Source organism: Hyperolius riggenbachi, chromosome 4, assembly GCF_040937935.1.
Source record: "Hyperolius riggenbachi isolate aHypRig1 chromosome 4, aHypRig1.pri, whole genome shotgun sequence".
NCBI lineage: Eukaryota > Metazoa > Chordata > Amphibia > Anura > Hyperoliidae > Hyperolius > Hyperolius riggenbachi.
This window is the reverse complement of record NC_090649.1, coordinates 464,296,339-464,311,968: the sequence shown is the minus strand read 5'-3', so window position 1 is coordinate 464,311,968 and position 15,630 is coordinate 464,296,339. Positions and strand designations below refer to the sequence as shown.

The 15,630-nt window shown below is 45.9% G+C and overlaps 1 protein-coding gene across 2 annotated transcripts in view; it reads left to right on the top strand.

Annotated features, from left to right (window-relative positions):
- The window catches only part of TP53BP2 (tumor protein p53 binding protein 2), a 101,894-nt gene that overhangs the window by 28,518 nt on the left and 57,746 nt on the right, over positions 1-15,630 (top strand). The gene's annotated exons all lie outside the window — the stretch shown is intronic.

Sequence of the window (15,630 nt, the reverse complement as noted above, 5' to 3'; positions counted from 1 at the left end):
AAAAAGCAAAAATGAGACATACAGGGACCTATTGTAGAAAAAAGGGGTACACAAAATCTCCCCCCCCCCCTCTCTCTCTCTCCCTCTCTTCCTCCCTCTACACACAAAATCTCATACACTCAACCATACATATGCATACTCTCAAATGCACACACATACACTCAACCTCACATGCATGTGTGTTGCAGAATGATCTCAATTCAGGTTTACTTTAAAGAGAACCTGAACTGAAAATAAAAAGTCGAAGGGCCAAATGCAATTCACTTTTTCACCAGGTTTTCTCCTAGGTGACATTCTCCAAAACTTGTCATAAAATGACTTTTTTAAACTATCAGCAAGCAAACAAATACTCAAAATAATGTTGACCGTAGTTTTTCACCTACTTTTTGGTACTTTTTCCATTGTAAAATGCTAAAAAGTTATTTTAAATTGAAGATGAAAATGTATCTTCTAGACGAAAACTCAGGTGAAAAAGTGAATTGAATAAAAATAAAACAAAATAACCATACACATGTCATACTTACCTCCCATGTAGTCTACTCCTCAATCTTTCTCCTTTCCTGTGTTCCATTTGTCCGCTGTGATCAAGGGAATTCTCCATCCTCCATTTTAAAAATGGCCATTACCCCATGGGCAGCTTCCTGGTCCGCACACTGTTAAACTGAAATATCACGCATAGGGAAACATGGACATTACCTTGCACATTCAGTTGTAACTGACAGCTGCTGATATATAACTGACAGCAACTGGTATATTTCAGTTCTGACAAAATATTATCAGCACTGGAAGGGATCATTGTAAGAAGAAGATGGTGAGCGTCTGAGGGGAACTGATGGTGGTGTTAGTATGTAATATTCATTTGCAGCTACGTTGTGTGTTTATTTTAAATAATTTTCCTCGCTTCAGGTTCCCTTTAAACATCATGATTGCTTCCTCCTGTAATGGCCCATACTCACGAGGGACTTTTGTCGCCTCAACACGCGGCGCGCGCGTGTTGCGGCGACAGGTCGCCCGTGAGTATGGGCCGTTGCACGCGCGCACCCCGAACTGTCGCCCGTCGCTCATGTCGCCATGCGATTGAAAGTTTCAATCGCATGGCGACAGTCGCCGCCGCACCTCCGCCGCAACTGTCGCTAGTCCGCGTGAGTACGCGGACTAGCGAAAGCAACCTCCATTAAAGTATATGGAGCTTCCGGCGGAGGGAGGAGGAACGTCGGCGACAGCTTCCGCCTTGCCGCTGGTCCCTCTTCCGCGTGTGTACGCGGAGGGACCTGGCGAGGAGCTGTCGCCGGCCTGTCGCCCACACGCTCACGTGTGCTGGCGACAGGCAACATTTGCTGCCCGTGAGTACGGGCCATAAAAGAGGAGGAAGTAGAAAAAGGTGCAGTGTGATTCTGAGTGCACCAAGTGCTGTGCAGTCCTGATAGTAACAGCTGCTGGGATCAGATTCTCATGCAGCCTCCCCTGTGGTGAGCGCAGCATTGTAGATTGTGTACAGACCTAACCTGATAGCTGAACATTCCTGATCTCCTCAGAGCAGGTGCTACTGAATCCCCAGCAGGAGCCGTAACCTGAGAGACTCACTGGTGGTGTGATCTGCTCTGCCTCTGACGTTGGCCTCTGTAGCGTGCAGCGCCTGCTGTCTGCTTTTCTAGATTGTCAGCTCCTGCGGCACTTCCTGCTCCTTCTCTTCTGTGGACTTTGTTTAGGGTACTGTCTCCTCTGACAGCAGCACAGGCTGAGCTGATGGGGAAGAGGAGGCCATAGCTGGAGGCCCCATTCACACAATAATCTGGTGTCATTGCGTCCCAAACAGTTTTTTTTTTTTAAATTAAGCATGAGATTTATGGGCTTCTATTTAAAGAGAAGGTATCTTAATGTGTGATACCCGTGTGAAAGCAACGTAGAAGCGGTCATGGGCCAGCTTATGGCTTCCATAGAGATTTTCTCATGAGTTAGTTTGCAGTTGTATTTTACTTTTGCCCAACAGACAACTGAAATGAGAAGAATATGGAGACTGCCAGTTGCTGCCAGGAAACTGCCATTGTTTAAAAGTAAATAAATATGGCAACCTCCATATCATGCTCCCCTCCAGTTCACTTAAAGGTGGCCATACACTGGTCGATTTGCCATCAGATCGACCAGCAGATAGAGCCCTCTCTGATTGAACCTGATCAGAGAGGGATCGTATGGCTGCCTTTACTGCAAACAGATTGTGAATTGATTTTTAAGCATGAAATCGATTTCAGTCTGTGGAGCTGCTGCTGCCGCCGGATAACCCCCCCCCCCCCCCGCATACATTACCTGCTCTGGCCAGCACGAGTACCCGGTCTCCGCTGTCTCTTCTCCGGTCTGGGCTCCTCCAGCTTCACTTTACTTCCTGCCGGGGAAGTTTAAACAGTAGAGGGCGCTCTACTGTTTAAACTTCCTGCCGGGACAGGAAGAAGTGAAGCCTTGCGGAATCGGAGCCCAGCGCGGAGACGGAGCAGCGGTGACCAGGGGACTCGCGCCGGCTAAACAGGTAATGTATTGCCGCTGTATTGCGCTGTATTGCCGCTATCGATGCACTCCCGACCCGCCGGCGATCGAGTGAAATCTTCCACACGGACAGGAACGGCGGGGAACGATCGATTTTGGACGGAAATTGATCGTTCGGTCAGCAGTTGCGCAACGATTTCACAGCCGATTCGATCACAGTGATTGTATCGGCGGGAAAACCGGTAAGTGTATGGGCCCCTTAAAGGTTCTCTAGAGATCGAGATTGTTAAAGGACCTAGTTCTTTCAGCAAAGCTCAGCTGGGATTTTCTATGAACCGACTATTAGAAGGTGAAACTTCACAACCTGTGCTTGGGTTATGTCTGGCAGTACTGAGCTGCGGTACATTTATAGCCTTAGCAGTTCTGCAGCTGTAGTCCTATGCAGGCCCTCTAGAGTGGATGGGAACGCTTGGCTGTGTGCAGGTGGCAGAAATGATAGGTCTGCAGTCTCTGCACGCAATCCCATTCAGTTTTGGAGCCTTGTCCTGTTCCTGGTCCCACTAGAGCAATGGGATTCTTGCTGAATCGCTAACACACTGCAATGCTGCAATTTTGCTGCAAATTTCTATCCCTTTTCAGTACAATTGAATGTGGCTTTGCAAGCACACCAAAAGACACGGGGGGAGGGGGGGGGGGGAGGCATGTTTTCCTAGTGTGAATAGACAAGACACAGAACATTTTATATCGTGCTTATTTTCCTGGCGGACTCAAAGCGCTAAAGCTGCAGCCACTAGGATGCACTCTATAGACAGTACAAGTGTTAGGGACTTTGCCCAATGTCTCCTTACTGAATAGGTGCTGGCTTACTGAATAGGGAGCTAGTTTAAATGGATGTTTCTTTGATTATTGGCTTAAGCTTTGTGCACACAAGCCACAGATCGGTGAATGATCAGATTGTCTGACGATCAAAAGTATATTTTTCTGCAGACCAATAGGGAATGACTGATTCAGACTACGCTCACAGTAATGCGTTGAAGTGCGGCATAACGGCCATTTCGCAATGTGGCTCGCCGCACTGCACCACTTATGCAAAGTTCACAGTACGGCAGGTGCTTTACAGTGTAGTAGTATACTGTTGTAGTAGTATACTATCGCACGCAGCATTGTAACACACTGCATGCAGTGCCTTGCCACAAAACCTGCACATTGACAGCGAAGCATACTTTTCTGTGACTGTCTGCTTCACTGTATGTGAAGCAATGTGCGGATAACGTGCATCACCGCTTTCCCGATTCTTTTGTGTTTTGCCAAGCCTGAAGGTGTCCATACATTACTCAAGGTTTTTTTTTTTTTTTTGGGGGGGGGTTGTTTTTTTGTTTTGTTTTTTTTTTGCACCGATATCCAACCGATCCGACCATAACGATTGAATCTGGGAGAGACCGATGCGGCAACATTGTTTAGATCGATTTCCAGCTGAATAAATCTTCAGGCATGCGGGCCTGTGGGGAGTGTCGCAGGCACGTGTCATGCCGGCGCGTCTCCTGCGTCCAGCGTCTTTTTGAATTGCTGCCACAAGCGCCTGTACCATGTGACACTGACGTCGCTACATGCAGCGGTGTCAAGGGGCACAGGAGTCGCAAGAGAATCAAATTACGTTACTGCCACACACCTAATCGTACCCCTTTAATCAAGATTTTTCCAGCTTGCAAGATTGATTTTATTTATTTGTTTGCCCCCCCCCCCCCCCCACGTGTGGAAATCATTTGCAATGATCGATCGGGTGGCCATGTCATTCTAATTGAATCGGCTGGAGGTTTATGCCAATAATTGAGTAATGTCTTGTCCCCCTTAATCCCCCTTGATTTCTTACCAGCAGAGGTAGAAGTTGGGCTGGGTCTGGTGACTTGTGACCCTCAGGCCGGTTTCACATTAGCAGCCTGTGTTTTACTTGCGGTACGATCGGATGATTGCACCACACGCAACGCTAAAAACAGGCTTTGTATACACTTATGGCCTATAAGTGAGGCTCTCTAGCGCTCACTTCCTGTGGCCGAGATACGAATTACAAGGACGTGTATTGATTGAAAAAATACGCTTCCACGCATGCGCACCACAATGCAAACGTGAAACAGTTTAAAATGTATGTGACGGCATTGACTTAATTGACTTCCGGTCACCACAGATGTTGACCCACAATGCCAGGGCTGAGGGGTCGGAGCAATTTTGGGTACCACAAGTCGGAGGTTTCATAAACGTCGGAGTCGGATGATTTTAGTACCAGATCCACAGCCCTGGTAAGTATTAGACTAAAGAGTTGGAGCCATTTTGGGTACCTGGAGTCTGAGTTGGAGTCGTGGTTTCATAAACTGAGGAGTCCGAGTTGGATGATTTTTGTACCGACTCCACAGCCCTGCATAACGTGCTGATGCGCTCACTTCAGATGCGATACTTCACACCGCATCAGGGGTGAAATGTTCCATAGACTTTTATTGCTTTAGCGTTACCCTGCGTTAAAAGCAGGTAACACAACACAATAAAAGGGGCCTAATGGGAAAAGACTGACTTCAAGCCCTTCTCTGGCTGCCATATGTCATGTGGGCCAATAATGGGACACTGTGAGGTGTCTGGACAGTTTATCCTCAGTGGGAAATGGAGCTACAGGTCCCAGCCAGTCAGGGTATTTAAATATATCTTTTTCAAAATAGTACACATGCAATGCACAGTACTCAGTCAATTTGCATTCATTAGCAATGCACTCTCCTATGCATTAAATATGGGAGGCAGAGCTGAGTCTTCCTGTGTCTTGGCCTGCCCTTGTAATCCTGTGCTTTACCTGTCAGGATTGAATCCTCACACCTCTCTCATCCATCCTAATCAGGATTTGCGTGGCCTGCCACTTGCTGGAACTGACATTGAACCTGCCAGGGGGACCAGTGGCTGCCATATCTCAGTGACCTGTAGAGGAGAGCTGTGTGAGCCCTGCTAATCCCCTAATCAGAGAGGCCAGAGAGGCCGGGGCAGGCTCCCATCACTGGCGGCTGGCAAGGCAGAGCACAGCTATTCCTGGAATGCCAGGCATGTCAGTTTCTATCAGAGAGGGCTGTGTACATGGTGTTACTGCAGCAGCTTATCACACCTCTCATCAGCTCTGGACTGAATGTACAGCTCTACAGAGCTCTGCTGACAAATGACACCTGCATAGCTGCGCATTGTACTGGGGAGGTTTCACTCCTCCTCCAAAGACCAGGTTACTTGTTCTACTATGAAATTCCACTTTCGTTGAGAAATAAACAGTCCCTTCACTTCACATGCGTATAACATCCAACATTCATTTCAGATTTCTTTCTTTGGGTTTATGTGAAAGGAAAATCCAACCTACTGAGTTCCCAACACCACGTATACACTTAAAGGGAACCTAAACTGAGAAGGATATGGATTTTTTCTTTTAAAATAATACCAGTTGCCTGACTCTCCTGCTGATCCTATGTCTCTAATACTTTCAGCCACAGCCCCTCAACAAGCATGCAGATCAGGTGCTCTGACTGAAGTCAAACTGGATTAGCTTCACGCTTGTTTCAGGTCTGTGATTCAGCCACTACTGCAGCCAAAGATCAGCAGGACTGCCAAACAACTGGTATTGTTTAAAGGGAAACCTCCATATCCCTCTCAGTTTAGATTCCCTTTAAGGCTGGCTTTACACTTATAGATTGTGGTGCAATTTGCATCATACCGCAGCAAACGGCCTACACATGAAGCTGCATCATGTGTGGTAACAGGGTCATGTGCATAGCACCGCCCTGCCCCCCCCCCCCCTCCCGCTCAGGGGATCCGTCCCGCTCAGTGACGTCACTGGGATTCCCGTTGGTCCGCCGAACTGCACTGTGGTTTTTTACACTTACTGCTTCGCCCATTGACTTGCATTGGTGCATAATCAGTGCGGTAGGCACGGATGATGCAGTAACGCGCTGCAGACTTTGCATCGGGAATGCAGTGGTTTGGATACTTCTGACGCAAGACTCCAAAGAGTTGCATTGGCCTTGCAGTGGGGATACGGCACTAATGCGAAGCAACACAGGCCACATGTGTAAAAGGGGCATTAAAGAGACACTGAGGCGAAGGAAAAAAAAAATGACAATGAATTGGTTGTGTAGTACGGATAATTACTAGAACATTAGTAGCAAAAAAATTCTCATTTTTTATTTTCAGTTATATAGTTTTTTTTTTTTTTTAATAACATTGCATCATTCTCTAATATTTGCAGTTTACACACTACTCAGCATGAATCGCAATTATTTTATGGAGCAGGCTAGTGAACTATTGACCTGTCCTCTGGAGAGAAAAAGAAAATCCAGTGACTGACAGACAGTTGATATAACAAGCTTCAGAAGACAGAGCTCTCTGCAACTTTGAAAGTCCTGGAGCTCAATGGCTCTTTTACATAGATAAAAGAAGTTCCTTAACTCTTCCTGTACTGAAAACCATATTAGACTTATAGTATGTCTCTTCTCCTAATGTTTTATTTCTTAGCTGTACTACACATACAAATCATATCATAAATTATTTTTTTTCACTTCAGTGTCTCTTTAAGGACTGAGTTAAGTGATATGGAGGCTGTCGTATTTATTTCCTTTTTAAACAATACCAGTTACCTCACTTTCAGGCTAATCTCTTTGGCTGCAGTGGTGTAGTGTGTGCACAGGCATAGCTTTATCATCTCATTGACTATTTTGATGGCAAAGGGTACATCCCGCACTGCACGTCTGTGGTAATCACTGATGGACCACTGCTGTGCATGTGCTGCCGCTGTGGCTTGTGGTAATCACTGATGGACTGTTGCTGTGCATGTGCTGCAGTTGTGGCTTGTGGTAATCACTGATGGACCACTGCTGTGCAGGTGCTGCAGTTGTGGCTTGTGGTAATCACTGATGGACTGCTGCTGTACAGGTTCTGCAGCTGTGGCTTGTGGTAATCACTGATCATTTTCAATTTGTAATTTTCGAAGTAACTTGCAAGCTGAAAAAGGCTGGCCACCTCTGCTCTAGAGCGTGGCAAAGGCTCAGCTAGGAGTTGAAGAATTAAAGGACACTGTAGTGAGAGGCATATGGAGGCTGCCATTTTTATTTCCTTTCAAGCAATACCAGTTTCCTGGCAGCCCTGCTGATCCTCTGCCTCAAATACTTTTAGCCATAGATCCCAAACAAGCATGCAGATCACACGTTTAACATTTTTGTCAAATCTGACAAGATTAGCTGCATGCTCGTTTCTGGTGTTATTCAGGCATCACTACAGCCAAATAGATCAGCAGAGCTGCCAGGCAACTGGTATTGTGCAAAAGGAGATAAATAGGACCGCCTCCATATACTTCTTGCTTCAGGTACCCTTTTAAGTGGACCTGAACTCTTGGACAGGACAGCAGGAAAACGTAGAAATGCACCCTGTATGTGTTTAGAGAGTTTAGCCTGTTTCATTCTCCCTCATTTGTGTCTAATCACAACTTGTAACTTGATCTCTCCGTGTCAGCTGACTGCCATGCTAATTTGTAAACACAGGATGTTAACTTCCATGAAACCAGGAAGTAGAAACACTGCAGATTTATTGTAGGATTTCTATCAGCTGTAACAAAGAAATGTTTTTCTTTAACCACTTAATGACATGCTGACTCATAAAAACGTCCTGCTAGAGCCGCTTAATGGCTCCAGGACATTTTTATAAGTCAGTCATAAGACAGTGCTGCTGCCACTATGCGTGTGCACGTGAGCGCTCCCGCGCATTCCCGTGCATTCCCGTGCACGTGAGAATAGTGAAAAAAACCCACCAAAGAAAAAATACACCTTTATTTCCAAATGATATATTGTCACCATACTTTGTACTAGGGACATAATTAAAATGTTGTTGTGATAACCAGGACAAATAATGAGATAGAATGTGTGGGTCTTATGTACAGTAGCAGTGTTTATAAATGAAAAAAATACACTTTTTCCAATTTCATCCCCTATGGTTTTAATTTAAAACTATAGGGGATGAAATTGGGAAAAAGTGTATTTTTTTCATTTTTAATGTATTTCCCTTTAAAATGCATTGAACATAAAGTGATTACTGAAAACAAATATGAACCCCAAAAAGCCTAATTGGTGATGAAAAAAACAAGATATAGATCATTTCATTGTGATTAGTAGTGATTAAGCTATTGGCAAATAAAAGGGATGAGCACTGAAAGGTGAAAATCGCTCTTGTCCGTTAGGGTAAACCCGTCTCGGGGTGAAGTGGTTAAAGGTTATTGGTTATTATGCTGTTATTTTAGAGCAGAGGAAGTTCTGAGTTCAGGTCCACTTTAAAGAGAATCTGTATTGTTAAAATCGCACAAAAGTAAACATACCAGTGCGTTAGGGGACATCTCCTATTACCCTCTGTCACAATTTCGACGCTCCCCGCCGCATTAAAAGTGGTTTAAAAACAGTTTTAAAAAGTTTGTTTATAAACAAACAAAATGGCCACCAAAACAGGAAGTAGGTTGATGTACAGTATGTCCACACATAGAAAATACATCCATACACAAGCAGGCTGTATACACCCTTCCTTTTGAATCTCAAGAGATCATTTGTGTGTTTCTTTCCCCCCTGAGGGGGGAGTGCATAGCAGAACCACAACACTGAAGAACTTGGCAGCCTTCCAGACACAGGCTGACAAGTCTGACAAGGGAAAGATACATTGATTTATTACAGAGACTGTGATAGTACAAAGTGCTGCAGTAAGCCAGAACACATTAGAATAGCTTTTGGAACTTGTAGGATGATAAAAAACAGGATGCAATTTTTGTTACGGAGTCTCTTTAAGTCTAATTAAAAATAGCTCAGGAAAAGGCTGCCAGTGTGTGGTGATGCAGATAGGGATGTGGGTGCTCTGGAAGCAGGAGAAGCAGTAATCGGAGGGCTGAGTAACGCCAGTCTGCCTGCTGACATCATCTGTGGCTGAGATAAGTGCTTATGTACAGCAGCAGCACTATGAGTCGCTCCATATGTCCCTGTGTACACTCTGCTAACAACGTGCTGTGCGGAATAGCCAGAGGATTATGTCACTGCAGCCATAACCTCACACTTTGTGTTATCAGGGCACATCATCTTGTTCCTGCATCACTTCCGCCCACACATAGTGACAGCGAGTGTCAATATTGTCACCATCTGACGGTCAGGTGACTCCTTTCCTTTTTAAAGCAAACGTTCTTCCCTTCCCTTCACTACACTTGTTCTCAGCAGAATTCACAGCTCCCTGCTAATGTAACTGCTTCCTTGCCCTTCCCAGAATCCTGCGCTGAGTCTTGGCGTATCCATGCACTATGCTTTATTTTATATAATCATTGTAGTGCCCACAGCTGGCCTGGATAGAGCATAGAACTGAGCCTCTTTATCAGGGCTGTGGAGTTGGAGTCGGTGGTTTCATAAACTTAGGAGTCGGATGATTTTTGTACCGACTCCACAGCCCTGCTCTTTATTATGTTCAGTTTAAAGTGTACAAGAGCTGTAAAATGAAAAAGATTTATACATACCTTGGGCTTCCTCCAGCTTTATCCGCTCTGATCACTCCCACGCCGCTGCCTGCAGCTTCAGGAACCAGGTCCCCGCACTTTCGTCAGTCTGAGCCATTCTGGTGTAAGAGAAGTATGCCCTCTACGTATCTCTCCAGCAGCGGCTGGAGTGATATGCAAAGCGCTCACTTTTGTGTAGCTGGCCGCAACTTGACGTCAGTGATTGGACCCGGATCCCAAAGCTGCAGGCAGCGGAGGACGGCGGCGTGGGAGCGATCCGAGCAGATGGGGCTGGAGAAAGCCCCAGGTATGCATAAAATCTTTTTATTTTACAGCTCTGAGTCCCTTTTTTAAAGGGGTTTTGCGGGGGAACCTAAGGATAAAAACTGCCACTTACCTGGGGCTTCTATCTTCCCCATGTAGCAGTAATGTCCCACGTCGTCCTTCTCCGATCAGCTGTTCCCCGCCGCCAGCCCCGGGCATTATTCGTCTGGCATCGCCGAATAATGCGCGCTGCCGTTCGCGTCCTCGGAAGCTTACTGCGCAGCTTCAGTACATCGTTTTCTTGTACTGCGCCTGTGCAGTAAGCTTCCGATGACACGGGAGTGAGCAGGCCACGGACGCGCAGCCGCAGTTGGACGGCGTGATGCGCTAGACCGGGGCCAGCGGCAGGGAACGGCGGATCGGAGGAGGACAGCGTGGGACATTACTGCTACATGGGGCAGATAGAAGCCCCAGGTAAGTGGCGGTTTTTATCCTTAGGATCCCCCACAGAATCCCTTTAAGGGCTTCGTTTTGAGTTTTTGAAACAGCAGCCATGACAAATATGCCTTGCTGAGAAACAAACAGAAGTAATGACCCTTTGAACTTTGCACTAAAACCTTATCCTAAGCCTTCTCTCGCTCCCAAAACTTTTGGTGACTGTTTACATTTTAGGAATTCCAGGAGGTGTCTGACCAGTTTATTTGCATAGATAACTAGTTTTATAAAACTTGCTGTACAGGTTAACAGAAAGGGACTGGAGACAATTTCTTAGTTAGTAGAGCCATTTCCATATGTACCTGTGTTTATCTCATCCTCTCACGTGACACTTCAGGCGTGCATTCTTTTAAGTTAGCTAATAAATGGGTATCCTCCTGATTCAAAACGTCTTGCTTAATCGTTCCTGATGTAACCAAATCCATCTTATTAAGGTATGCAAGTTTTTAGCTCATATCTGCGCTGCAATAAAGCCGAGTGTTTCTTTAGGCCTCTTTCACAGTGGGACGTTAAAGTCACACGTTATAAACATTTCCAACGCAGACTAATGCACAGCAATACTAAGTCTGTGCGACATTCACCGTGCACACGTTGTGTTGTGTGTAACGTGAGGCGTTATTGGAAAGTGCTGCATGCTGTGCGTTTAGCAATGTATCTGCTGCATTATTTGTGTTGCACATACTCAGTAATGTGTTTTTTTTGTTTTTTTTTAAATATATTGCATGCGCCGTTTTAGTTCTATCACTGTGCAACGAATACGGCACACCAAATGCAGGGCTAAAGAATTCACAATAACGTCTGTTATAGTCTACAATGCGTTGTTTTAGGGGCACGTTGTGCAACCTTAACGTTGCATCAAACGCAACGTCCTAAAGTGAAAGTAGCCTAACCGTAGAAAGACCACTATTGTAAAACATTGTAACATTTAAAATGCATACATATTTAAAATATAAATTTCTCCCTGAGTAAAACGCATTCTACTTTTTTGCTGTTTCTGTGAGTATTAAAAAGCTGCAAGCTGTAATATAGTATTAGGGAGCAAAGCATAGGAGATGTCTGCAGCAGTTTTTTAAAAACAATTGCAGGATCTAATGAAACCACTTATTTGCAGTATTAGGTTGTAGGAAGTCAGCCTGGCATTATAGAAGCTGTATAGTCTCAGTTCTATGAATAGTCGGTTTGGATGGTATCCTACTTAGTAGGAAAAAATTGTTTTCGTTCTCTCTTGATTGAGAGTCCAGAATATTGTTTCATTTTGGAGTTGCGACCGAAAAAAACCTACGGAAAAGGCCGAGTGGGGACGGTACTTCTCCACCTGCGCATACGAGTGGTTGCCTCTTTAAGAGCAACCCACCTTTGTGAGTATAACTACACTAGATATTTCTATTCTGCCATAATTAAAAAGATATCACACCAGATCGTGCTCCCGGTGGCCGGGTATCTCTTTTGTTTGTCTTTTACCAGTCTCGAATTCAGTTCTATGAAGGGAGATGCAGGTTAAAGTGGACCTAAACTCTTGCACAGGACAGAAGGAAAACTGAGAAATACACCCTGTATGTATTTAGAGAGTTTAGCCTGTCTAATTCCCGCTCATCTGTCACTAATCACAACTGCAATTTGAGCTCTCAGCTGTGTCCGTTCAGGAATCTCCTCTGCCAGGGCAGAACTGCTAATTTGTAAACACAAAGGATGTTAACCCTATGTCTGCTTCCATGAAAGCAGGAAGTAGGCACACTGCAGATTTATTGCAGGATTAGTAATAGCTATAACAAAGAAATGTTTTTTTATAAAGGTCATTATGCTGTTGCTTATCTTTTAAATCAGAGTGGGAGTTCTGAGTTCAGGTCCACTTTAATACCTGGTCATTCACCATGACAGATTATCAGAGGTGAAACCTCCTGTTTTTCTTCCAGCGGTTTCTCCTTCTATGGTTCAGTGAAGTCGTTTCTCCTTCTATGGTTCAGTGAAGTCTCCGGTGAGCGCTGAGCTGAGCGGCAGAAATGTCAGCACTGCCGGGCCTGTGATCCCTGCTTGCCCTTCTCTTCTCCAGAATCCCAGAGCCGCTGACTGCACACAATATCTGCTGAACGGCAATGTCCTCGTCCTTTTCCCCCACTGCGATACATAAAGTCTTATTGAGGTGAGAGTTTGGCCTGGCAGAGCCGACTGCAGGTCTGTGTACAAAATATCTGCAGCGATTGCTGCCCGCCTGCCAGCAGAACACTCGTGTTGGATAAACAGAGAGGCAGCCTGCTGTCACAAAACGTCTCATTAAAGCACACCTTAGCCCAGTGGCATAGCTAAGAAGCCGCGGGCCCCAGTGCAGGTTTAGCATTGGGGCCCCCCAAGCATGCTATAGATAACAATTGACAGAACACCCCAAAACCAATCCAGGACATCCGCAGTGTCAGAGGTGCAAGAAGGGGATGGGAAACAGTGTGTTAATGATCACTACTATTCAAATAAACTATAGAAGTGAATATTATCAGCACAGGACCAATAAAGAGCTAATACTGTGTTGGAGGGGGGGGGCCCTTCTAGCCCAAGGGCTCCGATTGCGGTCGCTACCTCTGCACCCCCTATTGCTACGCCACTGCCTTAGCCCATAAAAGAAATTAACAAATGGGGGAGGGGGGGGGGGGTAAGCACGTGTGGCTGCTCTCCTCATGCCCACGGCTGCTCCCGTTCTCCTCAGTCGCCCTCCGTTTTCATGCAACAGTCCTCCAAAGCTACTCCCTGGTCGGAAGGGTCGGTGGAGACTGTGCAGACGATGCGCGTCGCATCGTTTTTGCGCCTGCAGCCAGGAGCACTCTGCGCACTAGGTAGTTGTGACGTGGCGCACATGCCCAGAGCGCTCCCGGCTGCTGGCGCACCATCAAGGACGGGTGCTATAGTTCTGTCAGGTGCAGCTCTGCGGAATGTTTCTGAGATTTCTAAAAGCCAGTACAAAATACAACTGCCCCCCCCCCCCCCCAGAATGCTGTGGGAGGAGAATTCTGCATAGCTAATCAGCCTAGGCTAAGCATCACTGGGAGGGCGGGGCTACATACCAGTATACAGCAATATCTAGCTATAAGAAGTGTTTCTAATGCTTGAAGCCTGCCCACGGCTGCGTGGCGAGCATGCGCGGCAGGCACCTGACGCACGGACGCAGCAACGGGGATTATAATTACAAAATTTCAATTTATTTTATAATTTTGATAAAAGAATCTAGTCTATAGGTCGACCAAACCCTAAAGCCCCATCTACACGATGCGACATTGCAGCGATCCGTCGGCTCAAATAGCCGCTGGATCGCCTCTTCCGCGTGCGCCGGCATCAATACCCGCTCGATTCCCGCTCGTCCCCGCGCCGCTTATCTTCCGCTCGATTCCCTGCCATTGTCTCCTAGCGGGGAGCGAGCAGGGAATCGGCGGAAGCAAGATCCGTCCTGTCGGATCTTATCAATCGAGCCGCATCAGCGGCTCGATTGATGAGGAGCATCGCGGCCGCATCTACGCGTGTAGATTAAGATTGCGTTGCATATGGCCACCCTTCTGTGACAGGTCCTCTTTACCCACACGTGTCTAGATGCTGTCATCCAGTTCACACCATATGGCATGGTTACTTTCTGTTTGTTTTCCCTGCTTCTCTGGCTATGTTATTTGAATCTTGTGTGAGCTCGGACAATATGTTTTGTTTAAACTGCACAGCTTCAGCAGAACAAATGCTTTCCGCATTACTTCTTATTTGTATATTACTCATTGTTTATACAGAGAGACCTGAGCCAAGAGGCTCCGCCCGGAAATATGATGAGCTCACCCGGCACTGAGCAGCCATCGCTTCATGTGCTTCTGTCTGTTCTGAACAGAATTGCTGCTGTGGCTGTTTGGGTTCTAGTGGATCTGTGGCATGAAGAGTAGGGAAGGCAATGGTCCTGTACTTAATCTGTGCATAGATAAATCCCTTTACCGGTGTATCCTGAAACAGAAGTACTTGTGTCTTATCCAGCCATATGAAAACTGCAGTTGTAATCAGAATAGAGTGGTCTGTCACATCAGAAATAGAGGACAACCATGTGATCCTTGCTCGCTCCTCCCTTTTGATGACTCATGCTGTCTAGGAGAGAAGGCAGCATGGGTCTTCAGAAGGAAGGCATGAGGAATGCTCAAGTGGAAGTCGGCAAGCAGGTTTGAGTGACCTGCAGATTTTTTTGTTTTTGTGTTGTTTGTTAAAAGCACACCTAACCTGTAGTAATGAATATGTCTGTCACTTTATTATGTCCCCCCCCCCCCCCCCCCCCCCCTTGGTCCGTTCTTCCGTTCATCCACTGCTCCCCTCTGGTGCAGACAACTGTAGATCTTCTGGTTCAGTGCTCCTTCTGTCCCCCAAATTTTATGCGCAAGCGATAGGCGCTGTGCTGACCATGCGCATGAAAGGACGGGAGCGTACACAGTGGGTGGCCAAAGGGTGTAGATGGGGAGAACTTGCGTCTGTAGAGGCACCCAAATGGTGTGTGCTAACCTCCCCATTTGGTACTAGTGGTATATCTTTAGAATATTTGACACATTTTTTTACATTTAGAATATACATTTGTGGCTGGCTTACACCAAGAGCGCTATTGAGAGATTTTGAAGGCACCAACATTTCAAATAGCACTTGGCTAATGGGTTCATATGGGCTAGTTTAGTTCACACCATAGCGATGGTGTTTTTTTTTTTTTTTTTTTTGTTTTTTTTTTTTTTTTTTTTCTTCCACAAACCCGGGTTCTGCAGCATTTTGGAGGCAATTACGGCTCAATTTAAAGTATAGAAAACTGTAAAATTGCTTTAAAAATCACTGAATAGAGCAATTTTCAAAGTGTGTTTTGCTAAAAGCTGTTCACGTTCAGG